This window comes from Arachis stenosperma, chromosome 10 (assembly GCF_014773155.1).
Source record: "Arachis stenosperma cultivar V10309 chromosome 10, arast.V10309.gnm1.PFL2, whole genome shotgun sequence".
NCBI lineage: Eukaryota > Viridiplantae > Streptophyta > Magnoliopsida > Fabales > Fabaceae > Arachis > Arachis stenosperma.
In genome coordinates this window covers 81,100,690-81,116,560 of record NC_080386.1, presented here as the reverse complement: position 1 = coordinate 81,116,560, position 15,871 = coordinate 81,100,690, and the positions used below count along the sequence as shown (strand labels likewise).

The window sequence follows — 15,871 nt, the reverse complement described above, 5'->3', positions numbered from 1 at the left end:
ATATGTTAGATATGCGGGCACTGTTACCATGCTAAGAACCTTAAGTTCTCACCCCACACATATTCTGTGGTTTTCAAATGCAGGACGTGAGGCACCTCGTTGAGGCATGCTGGAAGGTTTTGATAGCAAAGATCTTGAGCTTTTGGGGCTTTATTTTGGCTATATGTATATACTTATTATCTCTACTACTTATGTATATGATGTATTAACTTCCTCTTAGAGGTTATTTTGGAGAAACAGGTTTTGTAACTTTGTATTTTGGGTGTCGTTTTGGCTCTTATATATATATATATATATATATATATATATATATATATATATATATATATATATATATATATATCGCAAGCCGAGTTCTGAGCTTTGTTATCTATATTATAGAACTCTTTTGTATATATCATTGTTGGCTTACCCCTTCTTGGATTCATTTACGTTATACCTTCGTGAGTGTTGTGCTTTTTATTTTACCACTTTTGTTTTAACTTTTCTTCAAAAGCTCCTAAATATAAATCTTTTTCAACTGTATTATAAATATAATTTTACTTTTAGAGGTTGTAATACCTCACCACCTTTGTCTTATGACTTAAGCATAATATTCTGTGTGGTACGGTGTTACACCAATTGCCCTACTTCATATCTTAATCATTCACATCTAATCAATGTTTTGAAAATCGTACCGAACCGGCCAGTAAAACCAGTTCAACTAGGAATCGACACAGAAAATGGTCCAGTCCTCCTGCTAAAACCGCTGATGACAAAACCGCTAGGAAACTGTTGAACCTACCGATTGGACCAGACCGAGAAGTGACCGGTTCATATGAAACGCTGTCGTTTTGATTTGTTAAGGAGAAAAAAAAAAAGAAAACCCACCCACCCCCTTGCGAGTTACCCCTTCAGTCCCTCACCCACCAAACACCCAGCTCATTCCAGCTTCCTGGATGAAACACACAACAAGAACAAGCCCTAGCTCCTTCCCAACCCAAAAATCCAGCTTCCTGGACGGAACCGCCACCACTATTCGTCTATGTCAGCGTCTCCGTGGCCTCTTCCTTCTCCTTCTCCATGGCGTCTCCCCTTTCTAGCTCAGCAAGTCTTCCATTCCCAGGTGAAATCGCTGCTCGAGGCCTCCAGCTGGTGCACCGTGGTGTCGCTGTCATCTGGCCGCTGTGTCTTTGTCGTCCCGCTGTCGTCTTTCTACTGCCAGTGAAAAGTTAGTAAAACTGTGATTTACTAATTTGAGGTTAGTGAAAAGTTGAGTTTGTTACTTTGTTTCAGGGGTTTGAGGTTGAATTTGTGATTTCTTAGATCTTTTGTAATGTTGCTAATTTGAGTTTGGAATTTGTGATTACTAATTTACTTATTTGAGGTTAGTGGAAAGTTGAGTCTGTATTATTCTGTTTTAGGGATTCGAGGTTGAATTTTGTGATTTGTGATTTCTTGGGTCTTTTGTAATGTTGCTGATTTGAGTTTGGAATTTATTATTACTGATCTACTGATTTGAGGTTAGTGGAAAGTTGAGTCTGTGTTACTCTGATTCAGGGATTTGAGGTTGAATTTGTGATTTCTTGGGTCTATTGTAATGCCGCTGCTTTGAGTTTGAAATTTGTGATTACTAATTTACTGATTTGAGGTTAGTGAAAAGTTGAGTCTGTGTTACTCTATTTCAGGGATTTGAGGTTGAATTTGTGATTTTTTATTTCTTGGGTCTTTTGTAATGCTGCTGATTTGAGTTTTGAATTTATGATTACTGATTTACTGATTTGAGGTTAGTGGAAAGTTGAGTCTGTGTTACTCTGTTTCAGGGATTTGAGGTTGAATTTGTGATTTGTGATTTCTTGGATCTTTTGTAATGCTGCTGATTTGAGTTTGGAATTTATGATTACTGATTTACTGATTTGAGGTTAGTGGAAAGTTAAGCCTATGTTATTCTGTTTTAGGGATTTGAAGTTGAATTTGTGATTTGTGATTTCTTGGGTCTTTTGTAATGCTGCTGATTTGAGTTTGGAATTCATAATTACTGATTAGTGACTTGTTAAGCTGTTGTTGTTAACTTGTTATGCACTTATGCTGCTGTTTTGTTATAGACTTATGGTATTGAGTGTTTTGAATTTTGAACTTGTGATAAGTGATTTGTGATTTGTGATTAGCAATTTTGTTATGCTACTATTTTGAATTAATTTAGGAGTGATTAACGATTATTTCTAGTTGTACTGTTGCTGTTTGCACCATTGCTCTTTTTACTATTTAACTTTTGAGACTGTATTTTAATAAGATCATATGGATTTGGTTGACATTTCATGTAATGTTTTAAATTTAGAAGATATTTAAGATTTATATTAGATTATAATTATATTTTGTGATGTTTATTTATAATTTATTTATTATTTTATTCTGAAACGGTTCTTTCGGTTGAACCATTGATTGAACCGGTTGGACTAGTGAACCAATAAACCAGTAGCTTGAGCGGTTTGATGACTGGTCCGGTTTTCCAAACCTTGCATCTAATTATTCAACTCAATTTTTCAATTCATTATTTACAAACTTCAGCAAACTCATCACATCAACAATTTCCATCGTTTTAAAATCACCAAATCATACTATAACGCATACAACTCACTCAATCTTCATTCACAATTCATATACCACATACACAATTCACATCAAGAACTCATTCAGTTCATTCCTATCTAAAGGTTTTTTAGCCTAAGTTTTCACGTGATATTAAACATTAACTACGAGAAACTAAAACCATACCTTGGCCAATTCCTCCCTAAGCCCTGAACACCTCAAAACCTCTCTTTACGCAAGGTCCAAGCTTCCAAATGACAATTTCACAAGCTCAACCACCAGAATTTCGTTTCAAACTCCCAATTGAACTTCAATTCAACAAAAAACAGAATCTAATTCATACAATATCAGTATAATCAACATAAGTTTACCAATTTCAATCATTCACAAAAGTTTAATAGTTTCCTCACCTTACCCACAGTTGCTTTGGATAAAATACAACAATTTTCACTAGCTAACTTGATCCTAAAACATCAAAACATCAAAATCTTCAATACCCAGAAACCAAATTTTCAAGGAAGAAAGGCTGGATGAGAAAATGTAAATTCCTGACCACTTCGTTCGGATGGTTTTGAAGAGCTCGACGTGGTGGTCGCGTGGCCACAAACGATGCGGCGATCGGAGCTCCGGATTGAGAGATATGATAAATTGAATTTTGGGAGAAGAATGAAGTTAGGGTTCCTTGAGCATTTCTCCTCTTCTCAGTGTGATTCCATTCCAATTGGGGAAGAGAAGGTTAAGTTTTGCTATTTATATTGGGCCTTAGGTCTGGTTCAGTCGGTTTGGTTCGTTAGTTCGGTTTTGGGCCAAAATCTTTAGAATTAGTATCAGAATTTGTATTTTTAATATTTCTACTTCTCTAAATAATGAAGGTTTAATTTTCTAATATTTTTTAATATTATTTAATTTAGTAACTAATTATTCATTAATTTCTCGAGGTGTAACTATGGTATTTGAAATTAATATTCTCACAAACAACAGATATAGAACAAAAATCAAATTTATTTGCATAAGAATACTTCATATAATCAAATACTAAGAATTTCGAAGTAAGAATTGTGATTAAATCATACCTTATAAACAACTCATTAGCAACCACATTCTCATTACCTTGTTCTATCACATATGAAAATTAATCCAACAACTTAGTCTACTTTGCATGCCTTTTGTTCAAGATTCCTTGAACTATCAATTGCAAAACGTACAGCACGTTGTCATATGTTGAAAACTTGAGACATGTTCCATGTAACTACTCACAAAAGTTTGGAATTAGTTATTTTTCTTTCTTTTCATCTATATTAATGTCTCCATAATTCACCAGTAAATCTGTAAAACCTTAAAAAGTTGACATAAAAATACTAGGCAATTTATAGTTAGATATATGAGAAATTAAATATTCTTTGAAATTCAATGATACTAATGCACTCTTGTCTAAACTAAAACTTTCTAAATCTCTCTCCCAAATATGTTTATTGCTCTCAGTTTCTTTTTCTCTCATTGACTCTTCTCTCTCACTATTCTATTCTTTTCTCTCAAAACTCTCCCTTTCACTCAAACATTAATTTTTTCATTCAAACACTCACTCTCCTTCTCAATTTCTTCTTCTTTCAAATTAATTTTTTTTCTCTTATTTTTAAATTGCTCACGTCTCAAGGAATCATTTAAAAATTATGCACCTTAGGTTCCTCCAAGTGCATATCTCCATCTACAGCATACTCAATAAATTTTTCCATCACTGACTTTGAAAAAGAATTAAAGATAGGATTAGAAAAACTCTTCTTCTTATGTCGATCTATAGATTCTTCTTAAAATTTGCAACTTTAAATTTTGTTTTATTCTCAAACTTTGCTCCTGTACAATCCCATATAGAATTAGAGTTGGAAGAATGTCAAGTTGCCATAAGTGGTTGCATCATCTCCACATCAATGGACAAAGTGACTAAATCCTCCATTATTAAAGTTTGACTTTATCTGAAATTTTTTTTGTTTAGTCCAATATAAAGCTTTCCATAAGAATTGCAGGACCCTTTTTAACATTAGCCTTGGTCATCAAATACATCAACTTCTTGTGGTACTCCTTTACTGATTTGAAACCTTGTTTCAACTTACAAAGATTTTCTAGAAACTCATTGTGGTATGATGATGGCACAAACCAATTCCTCATTATGTATGATGATGGCACAAATTGATTCCTCATGATTTTTTTTCATCTTCTCCCAGCTACAAATTCGTCTTTTCTTGTACCTTCTTCTAAATCTTTCTGACTCATTCCACTAGATATGAGCATCGTCGTAAAATTTGGCTTCTACCAATTAAAGCTTATTTTCTTCTAAAAGGATACGACGTGCAAAAATTGACTTTACATTTTTTTTCATTCAAATTAGCTTAGCATCATTCATTCCTTTAAATACAGTTATTTGCAGTCTAAAAAATATTTTTTGCATATAAAATTTCTTCATCATCAATATCACAATCCTTAATTCTCATTGTTTCTGATTTGGAAACCTGAAAAAGAATAAAAAGGACCTCATAATGCTCTCCTCAATGTATCATTCAGACTAGTATACTCATGTTTGTACTTAATTTGTGGCTCTTTTTTCTTTTTGAGCTCACCACTCTTATCTTTTTTCACTCTTGGGTTGCTTTAACAAGTTTCACTTAAAAAATCAAGAAAAAAGAGAGACCAAACTAAAATAAACTCAACTATAAAAACTTTCAATTTAACAAGAGAAAAAATTCAAATTATATTACAAAGAATACAAGATAATGATAGACACTTTTCTAGAGTTTTAGAGACACTAGAATAATTTTCAATCCCAATTGATATCCTAGAGAAATTTAAAACAAATATGAAGTTTTGGATACTTGAAATTGAAATCAAATAACCTTATTAATTGTATAATATTCTCCTTTTATTTTTTTTATTTTTTGCACTTCAAGAATACTACCTCTTTTTCTTTTAATTTTTTTTTAATTCTCCTTTTTTTCTGCACTTTAAGAACACTATGTCTTATCTTTTTTTCAAAATTTTATTTTTTGTGATTTATTTTATTTTATTTTTTTGAATTTTCAAATTTTTTAATGTATCTGTAGAGTAAATTGACAGACACAAAAGAAAAACAATGAAATGAAGATCTTAGAACATGTAGATAAATAAGAATTCACTTACGACTTATAATACAGATGATAAGAACAAAAGATGAAAAGACGCAGCGGAACAAAAAAGATGAAAAAATTTAATGCAAAAATAAGATGGACCGAAAAAGGATTTTCTCCTAGATATCTAAAAAACTTATTTTTAACAACCTAGATCGCCAGAAAGGATTCTTTGTTAGATTTTCGAAAAACTTGTCTTTGACAACCTAGATCATAAGGCTGAAAATTAAAAGAACTAACACTAACAATTATCTTAGGCTAGATGTTTCAAATTTGTTCATGCAACAAGAAAAACAAATCACTCACTTCACTTATATATAGAAAAACGTGCATATTGGCACCCATAAATTTTATTAATAAAAAATTATCTAAATTGTCTCATAAAAATATTTAAATAAATTCCCAACAGATTAGTTTTAAAATAGACCAAATCTTCTTAAATATAACTCTAAAATTAAAAGATAGGATAATTAATTTAAATTAAAAGATCCAAAAGATATAATAACTAATTTAAATCAAATTTGATTTTATTATATTAGATCATATTTAATTTAAATTTAAAACACCTATAAATACTACTAAACAAATCAAATCTTTTAACAACCCTAACAACAAATCAAAACTAAATAATTTCAAATTTAATACTAATTTTATTCCTCGCAATGAATTTTAAACGAATTTTTGGACTTCTTAATATCCTCATTTAACCTAATAAACTTTATGAATGCCGCTATTTCAGCACTACTATTTTTTAGATAAACTTTTAATATTCTTTATGTTCAAAATTGATATGGTATAATTTTTTTAGTATTTAAATTATTGAATAAAATAATATCATTATTATGTCGTCCCTTAACTTTAAAACACCAAAAAATAAAAAACTCTCTTAAGTACGTATCATGATTTACCTAGGCTAATTTTTTTTGCATATGATGCAAGGTTTGGTGTAATGCCCGGTTATAGAGCTTAGTGGTGTTTAACATTGGTGTGACGGCGGTTAGATGATGGAGGGAAATCGGACGGTCCGATTTCTTGCAGGGGTGAGGGGCGCAAATCGGACCGTCCGATTTGTGCATGGTGATGTTGCGTGCATAAAAGTCGGACCATGCAATTTGTTGCTTTGGGAGGATTTTTTTGGCCCATCCAAATCGGACCTACCGATTTGAAGGATGCATTAAAAAAAATCACAGAGCACCCTAATTGGACCCAGCAATTTCTGGGTTTCCAATTTTTTTGGGCGGGCTGCTTAGTAATCGGACTGTCCGATTTTTTAGTTCCAAAAATTTCGAATGGCCATGCAAGCGGTTGGATGGTCCGATTTGAGTGTGATATATATATATATATATATATATATATATATATATATATATATATATATATATATATATATATATATATATGTACCTATCCAAGCTGACCAACCAATTTCATTTTCTTCTTCTCCGGTGCTACAAGTCTCTAAACCTATTCTCTACAGATCTATTCTTCTTCTTTGTAGATCTCTTCTTCTCTATTATCATGGATGATAGAGTAAGATTAAAAGTGTATTATCATGGCCAAATTTTATTACAAACATCAGAAGGAGTGAAATTTGTGTGTGAAAATATGTTAGATATTATTATTCCATTCACACTGTCATTTGAAGAATTAAAAGGTGTCATTTGTGAGAAGATAGATTCTCAAATATCTAGGAGAGTGTCACGTATTCTATACAGATATCCTATAATTATCTTTGGTGGGCTCGTGCAATTTCAAACGAAATACGTGACCGACGAAGCGAGCATGCAGGAAATATTTTCAGTGTATCTTGAAAGTCGGTCGCGGATATCGTTCATCGAACTGTATATCGAGTTCGAGCAATCAGCAGTGGACTGAGATATTGAATTAGAAGATTACAACAGTGATAGTGAAGAAGAGTTCGAAAGCAACTACGAGGTCATTGATCCGGGTGTAGACGAAGATAAACCTGACGAGGCTATGGTGGCAGATGTGGCGAATGCACTAGCAAACCAGCAGCTGTTTGTGGAGCCGAATTTCATGCGGTCATTTGATTTGGAGGCCGTGCATGCACCGAAGTTTTCTCAATATGTAAATACAGGTGCGTGAGTTAATTTAAATTAAGATTTGTTAAAATATGATTTGTGCATGGATTTTGAGTTTAGGAAAAATAGTTAAGACAACGGTAAATAGGCAAAATATAGCATGTAATTAGTAATTGGACCGGCCCTGCGGGATCGACCAGACCGGTCGGTTCGACCATACCAGCCGGCTTGACTGGACTGGCCGATTCGTCCGAAAAATTGGTAAACCGAATCTTAGACCGGTCCGGTCCCATGATGAGACCACACAGGGCAATGAAAATTTTTGAAATGTTAGTGAAATTTTTTTACTATGCTTTATTTTTTATTTACATAGGACTAGGTAAATCGGTTCAACCAGTGACCTGACCAATTCGATCACTGGTTCAGTTTTGACAAGTACATTTTCCATTGTTCTGTGATTATTAGTTTATTAGATTATTAGTTCTAACAACTCTAAAATTTGTGATGTGATTGCAGCAGAGCATCCCCTTATGCCAGATGGTGAATTTACTGTGGGAATAGAATTCAATTCTAGGGAGGCAGTAATTAAAGCGATGAAAGATTATACAATCCGCAGAGGTGTAGATTATCGGGTGCATGAGTCAGAACCGACGACATTCTATGCTAAATGCACCCAATATGGTGCAGGATGTGATTGGTTAATCAGGGTGAGTGGTACACGACATCGTGGGTTCACACTTTTCTCACAACTCCGCGCAGCTGACCAGCAAGTGCACTGGGTCGTCCAAGTAATACCTTACGTGAGTAAGGGTCGATCCCATGGAGATTGTCGGCTTGAAGCAAGCTATGGTCATCTTGAAAATCTCAGTCAGGCGAATTCAAATGGTTATGAGGTTTTGATGATTAAAAAAGAAATAAAACATAAAATAGGATAGAGATACTTATGCAATTCATTGGTGGGAATTTCAGATAAGCGTATGGAGATGCTTTGTTCCCTCTGAGCCTCTACTTTCCTATTGTCCTCATCCAATCTTGCATACTCCCTTCCATGGCAAGCTGTATGTTGGTGGATCACCGTTGTCAATGGCTACCATCCGTCCTCTCAGTGAAAACATATCCGCTACAGTTTCTCACATGGCTAATCAGCTGTCGGTTCTCGATCGTGTCGGAATAAGATCCATTGATCCTTTTGCACATTGTCACTGTGCCCAACAGTCACGAGTTTAAAGCTCGTCATAGTCATCCCATCCCAAATCCTACTCGGAATACCACAGACAAGGTTTAGACTTTCCGGATCTCAAGAATGCTGCCAATTGATTCTAGCTTATACTACGAAGACTCTGATCTCCTAGAATGGAAGGCTCTATTGTCAGGAGAGGCAACCATGCGTCGTGAACCAGGAGGCCAAGAGATACACGCTCAAGCTCTCGCAGATAGAACGGATGTGGTTGTCAAGCACGCGTTCATAAGGGAGGATGATGATGAGTGTCACGGATCATCACATCCATCAGGTTGAAGTACGAGTGAATATCTTAGAATAAGAATAAGCATGAATTGAATAGAAAAACAATAGTACTTTGCATTAATTCATGAGGAACAGCAAAGCTCTACACCTTAATCTATGAGGTGTAGAAACTCCACCGTTGAAAATACATAAATGATGAAGGTCCAGGCATGGCTGAATGGCCAGCCCCCAAAATGTGATCAAGAGATCAAAAGTGATCCAAAGATAGTCTCAAAAATGATCTAAAGATATGAATACAATAGTAAAAAGTGCTATTTATACTAAACTAGTAAACTAGGTTTACAGAAAATGAGTAACTAAGTGTAGATGGTGTAGAAATCCACTTTAGGGGCCCACTTGGTGTGTGTTTGGGCTGAGCATTGAAGCTTTCACGTGCATATGCTCTTCTTGGAGTTTAAACGCCAGTTTTGGTGCCAGTTTGGGCATTTAACTCTAGCTCTGGTGCCAGTCTTGGCATTTTACGCCAGAAAAGGGTCTCTGATCGGCATTTTGACGCCAGTTTGGGCCATTAAATTTTGGGCAAAGTATGAACTATTATTGCTGGAAAGCCCAAGATGTCTACTTTCCAACGCAATTGAGAGCGCGCCAATTGGACTTTTGTAGCTCCATAAAATTCACTTCGAGTGAATGGAGGTCAGAATCTAACAGCATCTTCAGTCCTTTCTCAGCTGCTGAATCAAATTTTTGCTCAGGTCCCTCAATTTCAGCCAGAAAATACCTGAAATCACAGAAAAACACACAAACTCATAGTAAAGTCCAGAAATATGATTTTTGCATAAAAACTAATAAAAATATACTAAAAAGTAACTAAAATATATTAAAAACTATGTAAAAACAATGCCAAAAAGCGTATAAATTATCTGCTCATCAGTGAGCAAAATGTCCAGAAAGTTCTGTTGGGAGATAAGGAGTTACAATGGTAGTCACACATGTACTAGGGCCACCATTTCTCAAGATCATTCGAAGCTGGATTCCAACACAGTTGCAAAAACAATAAAGCCATTGGTAGAAGTTGACCCATCTATAAGGGTGAAATCAGTGATTGCGGAAGTACAGGCAAAGTTTAACTACACCATTAGTTATCGCAAAGCATGGTTGGCAAAACAGAAGGCAGTGGAGTCAATTTTCAGAGGGTGGGAAGCTTCGTACGAAGCCTTGCCGATATGGTTTGAGGCCATGTGTCACAAGGAGCCATCCGCAGTCGTTCATTTTGAAACAATGCCTGTGTATCAGGGAGATGACTTGGTTCCTAATATTCATGTACTACACCGAGTCTTCTGGAGTTATTACCCTTGTATTAGAGCATTCAGACATTACAAGCCAATAGTGCAGGTAGACGAAACTCATTTGTATGGAAAGTACAAGGGTTGTTTGTTGGTTGCAGTCTCATAGGATGGCAACAACAACATCGTGCCGATTGCATTTGCGATAGTTGAGGGAGAGACATTGATGAGCGGATAATTTGTACGCTTTTTGGCATTGTTTTTAGTATGTTTTTAGTAGTTTTAGTTGAGTTCTTAGTATATTTTTATTAGTTTTTAGTTAAAATTCACTTTTCTGGACTTTACTATGAGTTTGTGTGTTTTTCTGTGATTTCAGGTATTTTCTGGCTGAAATTGAGGGACTTGAGCAAAAATCTGATTCAGAGACTGAAAAGGACTGCAGATGCTGTTGGATTCTGACCTCCCTGCACTCGAAGTGGATTTTCTGGAGCTACAGAAGCCCAATTGGCGCGCTCTCAACGGCGTTGGAAAGTAGACATCCTGGGCTTTCCAGCAATATATGATAGTCCATACTTTGCCCAAGATTTGATGGCCCAAACCGGCGTTCAAAGTCACCCACAGAATTCCCAGCGTTAAACGCCGGAACTGGCACCTAATTGGGAGTTAAACGCCCAAACTGGCATAAAAGCTGGCGTTTAACTCCAAGAAGAGTCTCTACACGAAAATGCTTCAATGCTCAGCCCAAGCACACACCAAGTGGGCCCGGAAGTGGATTTTTATGTCATTTACTCATCTCTGTACACCCTAGGCTACTAGTTTTCTATATATAGGACCTTTTACTATTGTATTTTCATCTTGGTTCTTCTGGTTCCCTCTTTGGGGCCGAAACCAATGATCACTCTTGTTCTTATGTATTTTCAACGGTGGAGTTTCTACACACCATAGATTAAGGTGTGGAGCTCTGCTGTACCTCGAGTATTAATGCAATTACTATTGTTCTTCTATTCAATTCCGCTTGTTCTTTGTCCAAGATATCACTTGTTCTTCAACTTGATGAATTTGATGATCCGTGACACTCATCATCATTCTCACTCATGAACAAAGTGACTGACAACCACTCTTGTTCTACAAGCAACAAGGCTCTAGTGTTTATCTCTTGGATTCTTTAACCGGAATCTTCGTGGTATAGGCGAGAACTGATGGCGGCATTCAAGAGAATCCGGAAGGTCTAACCTTGTCTGTGGTATTCTGAGTAAGATTCAATTATTGAATGACTGTGACATGCTTCAAACTCCTAGCAGGCGGGGCGTTAGTGATAGACGCAAAAGAATCACTGGATTCTATTCCGGCCTGGCCGAGAACCGACAGCTGATTAGCCATATGCTGTGACAGAGCATAGGAACATTTTCACTGAGAGGATGGGAGGTAGCCACTGACAACGGTGAAACCCTTGCATAAGCTTGCCATGGAAAGGAGTAAGAAGGATTGGATGAAGACAGTAGGAAAGCAGAGAGACGGAAGGGAAGGCATCTTCATACGCTTATCTGAAGCTCTCACCAACGATATACATAAGTATCTCTATCTTTATCTTTATGCTTTATTCATCATCTATACCCATTTGAGTCTGCCTGACTGAGATTTACAAGGTGACCATAGCTTGCTTCATACCAACAATCTCCGTGGGATCGACCCTTACTCGCGTAAGGTATTACTTGGACGACCCAGTGCACTTGCTGGTTAGTTGTGCAAAGTTGTGTAGTGAATCACAATTTCGCGCACCAAGTTTTTGGCGCCGTTGCCGGGGATTGTTTTTGTGTATGGACAACTGACGGTTCATCTTGTTGCTTAGATTAGGTATTATTTTTCTTCAGAGTTCTTAAGAATGAATTCTAGTGTTTCAAGGTGATGTTCTTATCATCACCAAAGCTGATTGATCCTCATCAATTTAGCTCTTGAATGCAATGTCCTGCTGAAGCTTGGCTAGCTATGTCTAATTCCTTTAGACTAAAGCTTTAGACTAACATTGCATGATTCCTGGAATTCTCATTAAGAATTTTGATATCTTTATTTTCTTTTCCACTTAATTTTCAAAAATCCAAAAAAATATTACAAAATCATAAAAACAAAAAAATATTTCTTGTTTAAGTCTAGTGTTTCATTTTAAGTTTGGTGTCAATTGCATGTTTCTGTTCTTCTTGCATTTTTCAAATTTATGCATGTGTCTTCATTTATCTTCAAGTTGTTCTTGATGATTTCCTTGTTTTAATCTTTGAATTCTATTGACTTGAGTGTTTTGTTATTTCTTATGTGCATTCTTATTTTGTTAGTGTCAATAGTATACAAACTGCTAAGTTTGGTGTCTTGCATGCATTGTTATTTGATTTTAGTTGCATTTTGATTATTCCTCATTATTAAAAATCCAAAAATATTTTTAATTTGTGTCTTTTCAAGTCAATAATACAGAGAATTAAAGATTCAGAACATACTGCAGAGAAATTATACAGAAAAAGCTGTGCATTCAAAAATGCCCAGTGAAGAAGACAGACTGGCGTTTAAACGCCAGCCAGGGTACCTGGCTGGGCGTTTAACGCCCAAAAGGGTAGAGTTTTGGGCGTTAAACGCCAGAATGTGCACCATTCTGGGCGTTTAACGCCAGGATGGCACAAGGGGGAGGATTTTGTTTTCAAAATCAATTTTTTTCAAGTTTTCAAAGTTTTTCAAAATCAAATCTTTTTCAAATCAAATCTTTTCAATCAAATGTTTTCAAAATCAATTTCTTTCCTTTTTCAAAGATACTTACTAACAATTAATGATTTGATTGAACATTTTAAGTATGTTGCCTTTTCTGTTGAGAAAGGTTTAATGTTTGAATCATATCTTTTCTTGTTAGGCAAGTCATTAATTTTTAAAATCAAATCTTTTTAAAATTGTTTTCAAAATCATATCTTTTCAATCATATCTTTTTTAAAACCAAAACTTTTCAATCATATCTCTTTAATCACATCTTTTTCAAAATAGTTTTCAAATCATATCTTGTTGATTTCTAATTTCAAAAATCTTTTTCAAAAATTACTTGATTTCTTTCTCACTCTTGATTTTCCAAAATTAATTAATTTTTTTTTAAATGTTTTCAAAATATTTCACTTGATTTTCGAAAATTTCTTCCTCTCTTCTCACATCCTTCTATTTATGGACTAACACTATTCCTTAATGCAAAATTCGAACTCCATCTTCTTTGATAAGTTCGAATTTTCTACCTCTGTCTTCCATTTTTCTTTTCCTCTGACACCTCAAGGAATCTCTATACTGTGACATAGAGGATTCCATATTCTCTTGTTCTCTTCTCTTTCATATGAGCAGGAGCAGAGACAAAGGCATTCTTGTTGAAGCTGACCCTGAACCTGAGAGGACCTTGAAGCGAAAGCTAAGAGAAGCTAAGGCACAACTCTCTGTAGAGGACCTAACCGAATTCTTCAAAGAAGAAAAACACATGGCAGCCGAAAACAACAACAATGCCAACAATGCAAGGAAGGTGCTGGGTGACTTTACTGCACCTACTCCCGACTTCTATGGGAGAAGCATCTCTATCCCTGCCATTGGAGCAAACAACTTTGAGCTTAAGCCTCAATTAGTTTCTCTAATGCAACAGAATTGCAAGTTCCATGGACTTCCATTGGAAGATCCTCATCAGTTCTTAGCTGAATTCTTGCAAATCTGTGACACTGTCAAGACTAATGGGGTAGACCCTGAGGTCTATAGACTTATGCTATTCCCTTTTGCTGTAAGAGACAGAGCTAGGACTTGGTTGGACTCACAACCTAAAGAAAGCCTGGACTCATGGGAAAAGCTAGTCAATGCCTTCTTGGCAAAGTTCTTTCCACCTCAAAAATTGAGTAAGCTTAGAGTGGAAGTCCAAACCTTCAGACAGAAGGATGGTGAATCCCTCTATGAAGCTTGGGAAAGATACAAACAATTAATCAGAAAGTGTCCCTCAGACATGCTTTCTGAATGGAGCATCATAGGTATTTTCTATGATGGTCTCTCTGAACTATCCAAGATGTCTTTGGATAGCTCTGCTGGAGGATCTCTTCATCTGAATAAGACGTCTACAGAGGCTCAAGAGCTCATTGAAATGGTTGCAAATAACCAATTCATGTACACTTCTGAAAGAAATCCTGTGAACAATGGGACAAGTCAGAAGAAAGGAGTTCTTGAGATTGATACTCTGAATGCCATTTTGGCTCAGAACAAGATATTGACTCAACAAGTCAATTTGATTTCTCAAAGTCTGTCTGGAATGCAAAATGCACCAAGCAGTACTAAGGATGCTTCATCTGAAGAAGAAGCCTATGATCCTGAGAACCCTTCAATGGAAGAGGTGAATTACCTAGGAGAACCCTATGGAAACACCTATAATTCTTCATGGAGAAATCACCCAAATTTCTCATGGAAGAATCAAGAGAGACCTCAACAAGGTTTCAATAACAATAATGGTGGAAGAAACAGGTTTAGCAATGGCAAGCCTTTTCCATCATCTTCTCAGCAACAGACAGAGAATTCTAAGCAGAACCCCTCTGACTTAGCAACCATGGTCTCTGATCTAATCAAAACCACTCAAAGTTTCATGACTGAAACAAGGTCCTCCATTAGGAATTTGGAGGCACAAGTGGGACAGCTGAGCAAGAAAGTTACTGAACTCCCTCCTAGTACTCTCCCAAGTAATACAGAAGAAAATCCAAAAGGAGAGTGCAAAGCCATAAACATGGCCGAATCTGGAGAGGAAAGAGAGGAAGTGGACGCCACTGAGGAAGGCCTCAATGGGCGTGCACTAGCCTCCACAGAGTTCTCCAATGAGGAACCATGGGAATCTGAGACTCAAAATGAGACCATAGAGATTCCATTGGACTTACTTCTGCCATTCATGAGCTCTGATGAGTATTCTTCCTCTGAAGAGGATGAGTATGTCACTGAAGAGCAAGTTGCTAAATACCTTGGAGCAATCATGAAGCTAAATGACAAGTTATTTGGAAATGAGACTTGGGAAGATGAACCTCCTTTGCTCACCAAAGAACTGGATGACTTGTCTAGGCAGAAATTACCTCAAAAGAGACAAGATCCTGGGAAGTTTTCAGTACCTTGTACCATAGGCACCATGACCTTCAAGAAGGCGCTGTGTGACTTAGGGTCAAGTGTAAACCTCATGCCTCTCTCTGTAATGGAGAAGCTAGAGATCTTTGAGGTACAAGCTGCAAGAATCTCACTAGAGATGGCAGACAACTCAAGAAAACAAGCTCATGGACTTGTAGAGGATGTAGTGGTGAAGATCGAAGACCATTACACCCCTACTGATTTCATAGT

The 15,871-nt window shown here is 36.0% G+C and overlaps 1 non-coding gene across 1 annotated transcript; it reads right to left on the bottom strand.

Annotated features, from left to right (window-relative positions):
• Positions 1 to 14,408: 14,408 nt before the first annotated feature.
• Positions 14,409 to 14,516, bottom strand: LOC130958593 (small nucleolar RNA R71). Its single transcript, XR_009077706.1, has one exon. It is a non-coding gene; the product is annotated as a small nucleolar RNA R71 (small nucleolar RNA).
• Between the last annotated feature and the right edge of the window lie 1,355 nt (positions 14,517 to 15,871).